At 29.1% G+C, this 13004-nt stretch overlaps 1 protein-coding gene across 1 annotated transcript in view; it reads left to right on the top strand.

Moving 5' to 3' along the window:
• Positions 1–280: 280 nt before the first annotated feature.
• LOC123296646 (GATA zinc finger domain-containing protein 14) overlaps positions 281–13004 on the top strand; it is a 382239-nt gene continuing 369515 nt past the window's right edge. The window contains exon 1 of the mRNA XM_044878206.1: positions 281–323. The gene's annotated coding sequence lies outside the window, so the exon portion shown is untranslated. The remainder of the gene's footprint in view (positions 324–13004) is intronic.

Raw genomic sequence — 13004 nt, 5'->3', positions numbered from 1 at the left:
CTCGGTGTGTGTTATTGTTATTATTTTGCTCTGTGTGTGTATATTACCTACCTAGCAGCAACGTTATCGTGTGCGATGCCGTCTTTATATTATTTGTGTTTTATTAAATAGTTATATTCTGTTTCTGTTTTTTTTTTTATAAGTAAAGTTTTGTTTGTTTTTGTGTGTTTGTTTTTTAATAATAATTATAATTATAATAACATAACATAAAACATAGTTTTGTGTACAAATTTTTTAGATTTTATATTTTATTAAATTAAAAAAAATTTGTTATCAAAATGGAAACTGAAGAGTTAACTAAACTTGTTGATGGAATTTATAAGGTATGTAGATAATTTGTTATTGTTTTATTTTTTCTTTATGTATGTATATGCAAATGTTAACTTATGTAATTACGATTTCCTCAGAACTTTTCCGTTGGTAACTATTTCTTTTACTTAAAGACATTATAGTTAATTTTTTTTTATTATGAAATCAACCATAAATATTTAAAAAAAATAGATTTTGGCATATTAACACATTATACCACATAACATACAGCGTGCCGCATTTAAGATAAAGACACTGTCATATTTTTATTATAATAGGAATTTGGAGTCTATTCTCAAACTGTTCTGTCACAATTGTTTCCTTGGTTGACACCGACTCCAAAATTTTCAATAATTGTAACTACATTATATCTATATATATAAGAATGGAAAATGACTGATCGATTAACGCACAGCTGATACCACTGGGTCTAGAAGCATGAAATTTTTGTACACACGTTCCTTCGGTAACGTTAGTGAGCACTAAGAAGGGAATTTTTGGAAATTCATCCCGTAAGGGGCTCAAAAGGGGATGCAAAGTTTCTGGAATATCGCAATGTTTGGATTGATTTTAGTCCGTATCTCAAAAACTATTCGACCAGTAATCAAATGCACTCAATTTTTTTTACTTTTTGGGTCAAAATTACCTTATATATTGAATTTTATCGAAATTGTATATAAACAAAATTTTTTAATTTTTTTCCAATTTTTTATGGAGTACCCCTTTAATAAAATTAAGAAAATTGCAAAAAGTATTCGTTTGATGAAACTCGGTGGATGAGGTAATATTGGGGCAAAGCAATGGGGCGGAATTTGTGGACATTCTGTCATGAGTTCCCCGTAAATAATCATAAAATAAAACATATCTTCTTATACTGTTAGCGTCTCTAGTGATCGTTTTGCCCATTCAACAGAAAAAATGTTCATTAATTGTAAAGTAAGCTGTAATAATTTTCCAGTTTTGTTAACTATATTGACTTTTGTGCAATATCTAGAAAATTCTCCTTGATACACATTTCCACACTAACTCATTTCCTTTTTTAAATGAACGTATAAATGTATTTACAAAATAAACCATGAGTTAAGAGTTTTAATTAGCAGAAGCTTTTTAATAAATTCGCTGTTTGTTTACAGTTTGTTGTATAAACAACAACACTAGGTATATACACTGAACTGCACTGACTATGATGATGTGAGAGTTAAGATGAAGTACTACTTGGTAATTTTATCAAGCACTTATAATACTGTGTATAATACTATTCAATATCAACGTGTAACTAGGCATTCACATCGAAAACTAGGTGATATGGGCGTTGGAGTTGTGATTTAAATGACCTTTCTTTTCATCAGACAGATACGGCTACTTCGGGGGTGCAAGTAGAATTAATCAGCACGTTATTGCTTTGAATAATAATAGGGCATTGTAAAATTAAAAAATAAATAAAACAAGTGAAAACAAACAATTGAATGAATTAATTGTTGAAATACTATGTATAGGCAGTCTTGATTACCATGTTACATTACACATGCATACATGTCACACAGATATAACTGATATTCCCATATAATACATACTATATACAATTTGCGCCTAATTTGTGCCATCACGGGTAAACAGTGATGTTTACAAAAAAATGTTTCAAACCAAAGTTGTTTATTTTTTTATAAGGAACATTTTTTAGATTTAAACTTTTGTTCTATTTCTAACGGTTTACAAGATGGGTCCATACGGACCCAAGATCCAATTGATCTATGTTGCTCATTTATGAACTCGATTTCACTTTTTACGTTCACACTTTTTACAAGTGCACTGTAAAAATTTCAGCTTGATATCTCTTTTCGTTTTTGATTTATCGTTTTCACAGACGGACGGGCAACCGAAAATGGACTAATTAGGTGATTCTATGAACACCTATACCAAAATGGACTAAACTTAATATACTATGTATATTTCATATATTCATGGTAAAAAAGCGTGGGATGTCAGTTCAGTTATAAATATTTTATTGACAGATATGAAAAGAAGGATTTTCACGGACATACATACGTACGAGGCTAATAAAAGCGTATTAAAAAGTTCATAGAAACTAATAATAAACATTTGAAATGTTTCATTTGAAAGCTGAATACAAAAATTGGTAAAATAGATACTTTCACCTACCTGTACCGCTGGTACTTAGTGAATAATTTAGTGAATAATTTTGGCGAATTTCAGATTGATGGTTCGTTTAATTTGAATATATAGCTAGAATTGTCTCAGAAACTAGATTGAATCTTACGTCAGGTGGCGAGGGACATGTTTGAGAAACTTTATGTATGCTTACGAGGGTTGAGGGGTGGTCAAAATTATGCTTACGTAATTAATGAATCGCCTCTAATTAATTTTGTATGCGGTAAATGATTCTCAACTAATTTTCTCCAAATTCATGTCGAAATAAGTCCATGTTACCTGGTCTATTACTTACAGAGTTAGTTATGTGCTGTTATAGAGATGAGATGTTTAAAGCGCTCTTTGGTACTGTAGTTGTGTATGTATGATGACTGTTGTGATGTTTGATCATGTTATATTACAAATCTAAGAAAGTCCTTGACTCCTCGACCTGCCACAACTTTACCACATCATCATACTCTACCAGGTGTACGTATATATTGTATGTATCTTTTATTGAATCCACCATAAACAACTTTCTCTATTAACGTTGCTTGTATTTCTCGTGTTCAATTCTCATTTATTTATTAAAACAGTTGTTACTGGTTTGTTGTATGCATCAATGCCTATAAGCAACATTTTGTGACATTTTTTGTGATGTACAAAAAATAAATACATCGAATCTAGGTATTTCATTCATATGGCCACTTAAAAATTAATTTTGATTATTACTTATTGTTGTTGTTTACATTTAATCATGCACACGATATTTACATGATGGTCTATTCGACTAATTTTGATATAATATGTTATACATACATTCGTAAACTAAATATTGACAAATATCTTGTCTAGTAATCTTAATTAAAGAGAATTGAAAAAAATACACTCGAACCAGGACTCGAACCCGTACTTCTTGGATTCATGTCCAGAAGTCCGGGTTCGAGTCCTGGTTCGAGTGTATTTTTTTCAATTCTCTTTAATTAATTTTGATTACTGTATGACTAAGAACATGTTAAAATAATGAATCAAATTTTTTTGAAGAGTTATCGAAGCATTCATGAAAAGTCATGAAACCAAATAAAAATTTTTGGTGATTCTCAAGTGTGCCAAATAGTATCTAAAACAAACAGAACAGAATATCTGTTTAAAAAATCAAATATTCGAAATTCTATGTCAAAGTATCTTATTTGTAGAAAATCCAAATGCCTACTTGTATTGGATTTGCTGTGTGACTTACACCGATTTTCATTTAGGTACACTATACTAAAAGCTTTTAGCTTCAAGGGCACTCGTATTTTTTTTTAAATTAAATTTTCTTCTGAAATTAAAAAGGCTAAAAAAAATTTTTTTTGTTAGATTAGATTTTATCGTAAAGAGTTGGGAAATATTGTTAAGCCCAAATTAATTTATAGATATCAGAAAACCTATTTTTCCAATTTTTGTTTACCACACCCCCTTCACAGATACAGTTAAATGTCAATTTTTGGAATCAAGTACAGCTACCCTAGAGAGAGCTACCTAAAAGAACAGTTTAATGTTTGAAAAAACTCTAAAGAGGTCATTTTCAAAGCTGAAAAATAATGCTAAAAATTGAATTTTTAAGCTTATAAAAAACCTAAAATGATCTTTAAACTTTCTTTAATAAAGTTCTGAAGAGTAATTACAGATTACTTTTTTCTAGAAAGAAAATAAAATTCTAAGACGCAAAGTGCTCTTCCATTTTCTTATGCACATCGTTGAATTTTTTCTTACTATTTCCCCTCCCTCTTACTATTTCCTTTTTTTTCCCCTCTTTTATTTCTTACTATTTCCCCTCCCGCTCACTCTCTGGAAATTGTAGCGCGCTTCTGATTAGCTGCATATTCAATTGATAGCTAATTATCCGTGCACCGGATCAAATACTGGAAGAGGTCTTTTCGTCATAGAATTTTCTTTTCTTTCTGATACAACAAGGGCCTCCGTTACTCTTGGGACACCCTGTATTTTGATTAAAGTGAAACTAAAAGGTTGATTGATATTGTATGAAGATTGTTGGTTTTTTAAAGATCAAAATAAATTAATGTTAACAAAAAAAACAAATTGGAAATTCGTTGAGTTGAAAAAAGTTATACATTGGGCCTAGAACACGGGCTCAACTCCTGGTATGTGTATTTTTTGCCACCGAAGGGTCTAAAACAGATAGTTCGCAAGAGTAGGTATATAGTTGTTCTTTATCAATACTTCCCATAGTAAACTATTAAAAATTTAGCCATATGAACTATAAAAAATAAAAGGCATAAAGTATAATTTTTTGTCACTTAATTTTATGACTATCAATTAAATTTAAGTGTATGTGATAACAATTAGAATTAAATTTTAATTGCATGACAATTTAAAAAAAAAAAAAAAAATACAAATGAACCACACCTGCTTGTCATTTACGTCGAATTCAAATAAAACATATATACCTATTATTATTCATTAAAAAAGTATAATTGAAATACATATTTAATAATAAATTATAAGACCTTCCTACATATAAAAAAAAAAATATTTATGAAGACAAAAAAATACAAATTATTATCGTTATTATTAATGATGTGAAGACAATATTAAAACAAATTATTTTTCATAATAACACGACACAATTAGGCGAAATTTTTATACTGTATGGTTTATTTATTTGTTTACTACCCAAAGATGACACAAATTATTTAAATGTAAGACAAATTTGATGAAAAAGAAAGATTTTAGTCAAGAGTGAAAGATGGATCCTGACAGCAATGAATACATACCTATTGAGATAGTTTAAAAAAACTTGAAGATACTAAACACCAATTACTCAATATTTGTATCCTTCAATTAATGAACTGAATATTTTAAAGAATAAAATCTATCTAATTATGAAAGAAAATTGAAAGCGCCTTACCTAAAATATCAAGCTGATATGATACTAAGAAAGGGATACTAAAGGGATGAAAAGTTATAGATGTAGTAAATCAATCATAATTTCATAATATTCCATTCCAAGATAACAAAAAAAGTAATAACTTTGAAAAATTAATCACAACTAATTTTCGTATATATTTATTGGGTAGATTTGCCTCTAATTGAACGTTCTATATGATGTCGCCCTAAAATTTGACACTGTGCTCGATTCGAATTTTTAAATAGAAGCCAAAAATATTTTGTTTTTTTTTTTTTTTTTAAATATTTGAAAAATAGAAAATAAAATTTTTAAACCGTTATAGAATTAAAATTAATGAGTATTGAATCAAGACTTACAAAATAATATTATTATTTTCCATTCAACTTTTGTTTTGAGGTAATTAAGGTATTCTAATTTTAATTATTAAAGGAAAACGAAAATTTTAAACTTTTATATTTCAGAAACTGCAAATAAAAAAAATGTGGGATATCATACCAAAACGTTGCTTTTGTTAAGGCTCTTGGGTCAAAACTTGTTTTTATTGTTTTCTTGTATTAGTAATTAGATTAAATTTGGCAGTGTAGATTTCGAATTTTGAATTACAGTGAGTTTTAGGTAAAGTATGATGCGCTGAAAAATTGAAAAGTGAAAATTTGCTAATAATAACACAAATTTTGAACGGAGCTCGATTTTGTTTGAGTTTGAGATTTCTTGGCGAATTTCTTCCCATTAAATCATAATTCTTTGTACAAACAGATTGCTTTTTACTAATAATTTTGCATTTTAGGCTAGCTAATTTCCAGAAAATAACTAGCTTCCATTGACTGTTTCACGAGATTCATAAATTGGTTGATAAATTGATTAAATCGAATTTAATAATGAAACATTTCCTTTGAAAGAGGTCCGATACAGGAACTTAGTTCTTAATACTGATGATGAATCAGATCTAAGACTTTTTGGTACGGAATTTTCTACAATTTAAATGATATAGGTCTGTGGGTAAAACAAAACGAAGTAGGTTTATTTTTATAGTTGTGGGCAGATATTGTACATGCACACACAGAGAAATGTATTATTAACATCATCACGATATAAACGCCACCACCAGAGAAGTTTTTTTTTTATTTCTTTAAAAAGAAACACACCTTTCTAAAAGAATTATAATCATTTAGAAAAATATGTATAATTATAATGAAATAATATTAAAAAATATATATAAATATTTTAAATGCTGTTTTTACAGTAAAATTACATTACCTACTATATTCGTAGTATGTAAGTCTTGTTTAGAAATGTTATAATTATGGCTTAATTATTATAGCTGGATGCAATTAAAAAGAATCATGGATGAATGTTAAGATTATTTTCATTTTGTGGGTGGCTATTTTGTGGTCTTTATAGGTACTTTCTAACTTTAAGTAATTATTCTATCTGTTAAAGGTCCTGATTTTAGAAACTCTCTGTTCTTTGAAGTGATTGTTTAATTTGTAAATTTGTTTTAAATTTGGATAATTTGAATGCTCGTGTTATAGTTAGGAACACGTGAGAATATGTAGAAAGATCGACATTTAAATATAAATATGCCTGCAGCTACCGTCTTACAGTGAAGTATTTAAATCAAACGACCCCGCAATAATAGAAAATAGCTTTCTGTGAAACTTTTTCAAACCATCCCCAAAATGTTCTTCTTCTCAGAAGCAGTCACGGCGACAAAATGTTTTAACAGATAGTTTTCGAGCTACTACTAATATTGTGGTGTACATTCTGGCCAAAATATAATGATGGGATTTTTATCGTCGAAATTGATTCAAAAGATTATTTCAATGCAGAAATACCTTTTATTTCGCAATAATTAACACAAAATAGTCATATAAATTTTTTTAATTTCTTCTGCTTCTGAGCCACTTTTTGTATTATCTATGCTTGCTTTTGTTAAAGTTTTACTGAAAAATTACATGCTCATTTTGCGCAAGTTCGCCCAAGATTTTCTTTCATTAACATGTTATAGAGTATTTAAACTTTGCTCTGTTACAAAAAATTTTTCCCGGCAAGCTCTGAAACATAAACAAAAAGCTTTGAGTATGATAAATTTAAAGAAAAAAATAACTTTTTTCAACAGCAAATATGAATCACAAATATTTAATTACGTTAATAGAAACATTGTTCTCAAATACAAATAAATAAAGCACAAACCTTCGTCTTCAATATCCAATATAATCTTTACTTAATTGCACTGACAAACACAGTAAACATTAATTGAATGACACGGTAAATCGATAGCGATAACAATTATAGCATTCGTAAGAGCAAGTAGATTGCGGCTTAAAATGCTGGGTTGGATCAAGGGTTGAGGTAACTAACTCAAGTGGCCTGTTTGTGATGGAGTGGTTATTCTAAGTAACGGATAATTATATCCTATTTAACCTCAGAGCATCCTTAATTTATTTATTTATATATATCTTTAGTTTTTGTTGCTCTTTATAGTAAAAACGCTAGCTGAAAATTTTAAAAAAAGTCCCCGCAATATCGACAACTTTGAAAATTTATGGTAGCTAAAAGACACGGTCTTTTTTGTGCAAAACTATTTTTACTCGCTGTTGTTAGAAATACCTTAAGTATTTCAATAATATTAGAATGAGATCGATGTGATTGAGAAATAATTGTAAAGCTGTATTAATTAATTTAATTAATTATCTCAACAGTTTAAATAGGTGTAAAACCATTTTTTAAAGTGTATTCAGATGAGCTCCTATGTGTTTTGAATAATAGAATGATTCTTGACACTGAATTGCTCTTTATATCCATCCTATCATATTTTGATATTTGATAATAACATTATATAATACTAATTAATAACTATAATATGTATTGTTGTTTAATATTAATATGGTTCACTTATAGTTTATAATGATTTATGAATATTGAATTTATAATCTATATTATATGGATAATATATACATTGTCCCTCCCTTGCAGCCATAACCGCCCTCGTATTTTGATGTAGAGAGAACGATTTAAATAATCTTTGTCACAATATTCACTATAGTTGAGGATACGTATCAGATTTGAGTTGGAGCTATTAATTCTTCATCGCCAGTTATTCAAGTCATTCCAAAAATTAGCTAAGTGTATTGGGCATTGTTTTTTTTCGAAATATCCAATACAAAAATTTGTTTTCTGAGTTTCTCGATTTTTTTCAAAGGGGTAAAAATTGCAAAAAATCGTATAATTTTTTTTGGTCTCCAATTTCGATATAACTCAGTATATAAGGTAATTTCGACTCAAAAAGTACAAAAATTGGGTACATTTGTTGACTGGTCGAATAGTTCTTGAGATACGGACTAAAATCGTTCCAAATATTGCGATATCTCAGAAACTCTTCATCCAATGATTAAATTAACCTGATTTTCATACTTTTTGGATCAAAATTACCCTATACACCGAGTTTCGTCAAATTCCAAAACAAAACTTTTTTTTGCGTTTTTCTCAATTTTTTCAAAGGGACCCCTTAAAAAAATTGCAAAAAATTGTAAAATTTTTTTTATTTCCGATTTCGATAAAACTCAGTATATAAGGTAATTTCGACCCAGCTAGTACAAAAATCGGATGAATTTGTTGACTGGTTGAATAGTTTTTGAGATACGGACTAAAATCGATCCAAATATTGCGATATCTCAGAAACTCGCATCCAATCATTAAATAAATCTGATTTTTTTACTTTTTGGATCAAAATCACCCCATCCATCGAGTTTCATCAAGTTCCATAACAAAATTTTTTTTTGATTTTTCTCGATTTTTTCAAAGGGGTAACCCTTTAAAAAAATTGCAAAAATCGCAAAATTTTTTTTATCTCCAATATCGATAAAACTCAGTATATAAGGTAGTTTTGACCCAAAAAGTACAAAAATCGGATACATTTGTCGGCTGGTCGAATAGTTTTGGGGATATGGACTAAAATCCATTCAAATATTACGATATCTCAGAAAAATAAAATGATAGTTCCAATTCAAATCATAGACCATGAGATAAGTCTCCTCGAATAGTAAATATTGGGACGAAAAATTGTTTAAATCGTTGTCCCTACTCCAAAATTCGATAAATTACTCACAAAGTAGAATACACCGTATATATATATACAGGGTGTTACAAAAACACGGAGTAGGTCATTCTGTATTCGATAAAACAAAGCAAAAATGTTCAGTAACTTTTTGTTGATTTTACCGTAGTTTATCCGCACTTGGCCGCATTAATTAAAAAAGTAAAAACCGGTATAGATAAAACAAAACGTCTTTGAATTGTTTTGATATGTTTGTAACGTCCTGTATATAGAATAGGTTTACAATCTATATGTACATAGACGAGGTAATTAACATGTCAATTCGATGGTAATGGATCTACCTATCTAAACTATACACTACTAGTAATATCTATTAATCATTTTATAATGTATCACATGTAATTAATTTTTAGTATCAAATTATTTCGTAAAATTATTGTATACGTATAACTTAAATTGCTTCCTTTATTGTTTGAATGTTTTGATTTACTATGTGTTTGATGTTTGCTCTAAGCTATTTTCTTATCAAGGTAGTACGAGCGCCAACGCAAGTATAGACTTGTGGTTGAAATATTTTGTACCTTATAAAAGAGTGTTATTCCTAATTCACCATATCATAATGTACCATAGGCCACGTGCAAGTTTAAGTGTTATCACTCCTCGTCGATTGTTTCAATTTACACTATGGGGCTGTATCGCAGAAATTATGTCTTTAAAACTGGAATAACTTGAGGTGAATGAGACTTGTAACAATGAATATAGATGTAAAGTTTAATGCAAACATATTATCATGTATCCATGGTACATTATGTTGTTTGATTCAAGGAACATTACTTTACTAATTTGAAACTTTATATCATGGAATATTATATAATAGTTAATATTGTACAATGTGTAATAATGGTCAGCTTGTAAGGAATCAGAATTTTGACATTTTTTCACAAAAAACCAAGGTTCAGCCTACCTTCATTTTTCTTATTATGCCTTCAATTCAATAGAAATTCTGGCCATTGAAAATCAATATCGGCTGAGAAACTACAGAATGGTTCAAGGTACATTTTGTTCTAGGTATTACACCTTACCCTATTTTATAAAACTTATTAACTGGAATTTATTACAGTGATAGCAATAAATTAAGCGTCATTTTAAAGAAATGTAGCTTATAAATTAAATAAATAATAAATTAATGTGAATGTTAGATTTTTCGTTAGATTACAGCTTACATATAAACATTTCTTCGATAAAAAAACTTCCAAATTTAATTCAAAAGTGCTACTGCGGCACACCTACTCATTTTCTTTGTCATAAAAATATGTAACCAAAAAGATACACATTGTGATATGATTTTTCACGTTATCCACTCAATCACAATTCATAAAATATAAAAATAAAGATTAAACTAAACTAAAATTCACTACATGATTCCACAAAAGTTAGATAAAGTTATAAAAATGACTTTGAATTATTTCTAAATGCCTGTAAAGCCAGCTAAGAGTGCTTTTCGAGATACGGGGAGTCGAAATCTTTGAGTTGCTTTTGTAAACATTACCAAGATGGATGCTTAGAAAAATTGGAAATTTAGCCATAACGATAATACAAAAGAGCCGTAAAGTCGCTGTTCTAACCGTTGATTGCAGTGGAGTCTAGAACAAGACAGATATAGAGATAATACCAGTATATACAAACATAATAACCCATAAACGCAATCAGTTCTGTTTCGTTCTCTGCAGGTACAGAATTCACTAATTGCGTTTCCTCTCTCTGTTCACCTCTATGATATTATCTCTATGCATCTAGCACACAATGTTCAAAGCATGGGGCATTTCATAGCGTTATTGTATTTGCAATAAAGTCAATAGCGCAGGAGATTTTCGCAACGAATAGATGGCATACCCACATCTCTACCGCTGATAGTCTTCTTTATATAAGCCTTAAGTCTTGTAGGATCCTTAACTCAAACTGTCATATTCCCAAATTTTTCTTAGAAAGCATTTTGGTAAAAATTCACAAAAATACTTTGTTTTCACCAAAATTTCGTCACTTTGTGTCTAGAAAAGGATGCTTTCCCAGTGATAAGTATATTGAAAAATGATCATTATGTTTTCGGTATCTGCCATTTAATGAAGTGCTGCTGTCATAAGTTTTATCGACTTGCATTTTTCGCAGCGTACAGACAGACCTGTATTTTTCATAGCGTACAGGAATTTTTGCAATTTTTAAAGGCCAACACGTCAATTATTAGCAGAAAAGCTGGTGAAACACATATATGTTATCACAATGGGCTCTATAGCCTAAGTGTGCCCTTCGTGGACAACCAATATAATCTAACCTAACCTAAATTCCAACACCAAATTTTAAGCACAATCACAACAGTTTATTATTTTCTAATTTTATTGTAAAATATATTCTAATAATAAACTAAAATTATAATATAATTGTAATATATTTATGTAATTTATTTAAATACAATAGAAGACGAGAAATTATCTTTAAGTAAAAAAAAAAAGAAATTCAAGAATTTAAAGTGCGTGGGTTCATCAACAACAACAACAACAACAACAAAACTTGCTTTACCCACAAGATGAATTTAATAAATATAAAATAAAAAATCCAATACAACTACACTCATTGGTAAATAAATTATTTATTAATCACATCCATTGTTTTAAATAATATTTTTGTTTAATGTGATACATGGAGCACGTGGTTTATAACAAATTGTGAATATGTATTTATTATATACACCAAGAGCCAGTAATGCCAAACTGTAATTTTTTGCTGGAGTTCTTGCCTTTGCATACGTCGTAGATGGATTGCTTAATTTCTAGTTTCGTTTTGCATAACAGCTTAAAACGTTCTAGGAGATTTCTATTGCGCTACGTTTAGCAAAAATACTACCCAAGTTTAGACGTAACACAGAATGACTTATCTATCTGAAGGCGTGATGTCTATCTGAAGGCGTAATGCACGTTTGGTGTAAGGCGTCCATTATAATATAAGAAATGAGTAAGTAATTACTGTTACAAGGAAATATATTGAACTACAATAAAAAAAACTTTTAACAAAAACAAAATCGACCTCAAAAGAAAAACTTTTCCAAAACAAATTAATATGCACTAAAAAGTAAAAAAGTAACGATAATATAATGTAGTTAAAATTATTGTTATTTTTGTAGTCGGTGTCAGCCAAGGAAAGATCTCTGATAGAACAGTTTGCTACATTAGCTTGGCTGCCACTGACTCGTTATTTTTACTTTTTGGTGCATATTAATTTGTTTACAAAAATTTTACTTTGGAAGTCGGTTTTCTTTTTATTAAAAGTTTTTTATTTATTTTGTGAATTGTCAAAATATTACTGCTCTCATTAACAGACAGTCAAGATACCTAATTATAAAAATTAAATTCGAATGGGAAAATTACTGATGATATCAAGCTTTCAATTTGACAGACATAAATAGGCTTAAATCTTAAAAAAAGACCAGCGGTCTGTGGAATAACTAGACCTTTAAAGAGTGGGCTTTTTTTTAGACAGATCATTCATACTTTGGAACATTCTTGTTGCAAATTACTTACTTTGGGT

This window comes from Chrysoperla carnea, chromosome 3 (assembly GCF_905475395.1).
Source record: "Chrysoperla carnea chromosome 3, inChrCarn1.1, whole genome shotgun sequence".
Taxonomy (NCBI): Eukaryota; Metazoa; Arthropoda; class Insecta; order Neuroptera; family Chrysopidae; genus Chrysoperla; species Chrysoperla carnea.
This window is presented reverse-complemented; position numbering and strand designations above follow the sequence as displayed.